Genomic DNA, 1,373 nt, shown 5'->3' on the forward strand with positions numbered 1-1,373 from the left:
ATTCCCAATGCCATCTCTTCAGCCTCTGGTTCATTGTAACCATCTCTTTTTGCATCGAGGTCGCAATGTCCAGAGCCAAAACTCCAGCTGGATCTTGCTTCTTTGGTGCTGCCCTAGATCTTTGCGAACACCATAGTTCGTTATTGTGAAGCTAAGTCATTTAGGTGTCAACTATCTCTTGAATGTCTTCTTTGTAAAGGCTCCGTGGCAGCATTGTTTAGCATCATCTTAGTAGGATGATCTAAACTCTAAAGAATGTTCTATCTGGATGCATGCCGGTAAGCCATGGTTCGGACATTTCCTGATGTTTTCTTTAAAATCTCTCCCACGCCTCGTGAACAGGTTCACGATCATATTGTCTAAAGGAGATGATCTCCTCTCTGATATCAGCGTGGCGCGTAGGTGGAAAGAATTTTGTTAAGAACTTCTCCACTAACGACCCCATGTGGTGATGGATCCCGGTGGAAATGCATTGAGCCATGTCTAGCTTGGTCCTTCAAAGAAAAATGGAAAAAGTGTTAGTCTCAGAGCATCGTCTGTTATACCAGGTAATCGAATGCATTTGCAATTTGATTGAATGATTTCAGATGATAATGTGGATCCTCATGTTCCTGCCCTCCAAAATGTCCAATGTCTGCAACATTGGAACATCATTGGTTTAAGCTCAAAGTTTGCGTGGGCTGGGAATGGAATGGGTTGACTATCCCTGAATCAAAGTTCTGAAAAGCCGTGGCGGCATATTCTCGCATTGCCACGTCTTCTGTTGTCCGCCATCTGGATATGGTTGAATTCATCATTTCTTGCATGATCCCTCATATTACCGTTAACAGCAGGTGGATCAACCGGATCACGAGGTGGAATATCTGCCATTGATGTGCTTGTACTCTCTACCTCACTTTCAGGACTGATTTCACCTTCTCTCTCTTTTTGCTTTTCTAGTTGTTTTCGAAGTCTTTGCTCCTTTCGAGTTTTCGAAGGGTCCGCTCAATCTCAGGGTCAAGGGGTAGAAGAAAGATCTTGTGCTCATGCACTTTAACTACCCTTGTGAGATATAACGACCAAAAATATAGAACAAAAACGGTGGATGGAAATTACACCCAACAACAATTCACAAAAATAAAAACTAAAAGAATTTGAAAATAATTTAAAACTAAAGTCCCCGGCAACGGCGCCAAAAACTTGACTGGGGTTTTTGCTGCTGAACGCACGCACTAAGCGTGGTAACAATTATATAGATGCAAGCGCACACCGTCAGAGTAATATAAAATGGATGGAGTATCCAAGTACGATCCTCAAGGACTTCTAAACAATTTCCAACTCTGAAGTTTTAAAGAATAGTGAATGTTGAAATGAGTGATTCTTGAAATGGGAAG

The 1,373-nt window shown here is 42.0% G+C and overlaps 1 non-coding gene across 1 annotated transcript; it reads left to right on the top strand.

The window, feature by feature from the left end:
• Positions 1-280: 280 nt before the first annotated feature.
• Positions 281-388, top strand: LOC148207171 (small nucleolar RNA R71). Its single transcript, XR_015788109.1, has one exon. It is a non-coding gene; the product is annotated as a small nucleolar RNA R71 (small nucleolar RNA).
• Positions 389-1,373: the final 985 nt, after the last annotated feature.

The sequence above is a fragment of the Momordica charantia genome, unplaced genomic scaffold, assembly GCF_013281855.1.
Source record: "Momordica charantia cultivar OHB3-1 unplaced genomic scaffold, Mcharantia_2.0 BLBB01000177.1, whole genome shotgun sequence".
Classification (NCBI taxonomy): domain Eukaryota; kingdom Viridiplantae; phylum Streptophyta; class Magnoliopsida; order Cucurbitales; family Cucurbitaceae; genus Momordica; species Momordica charantia.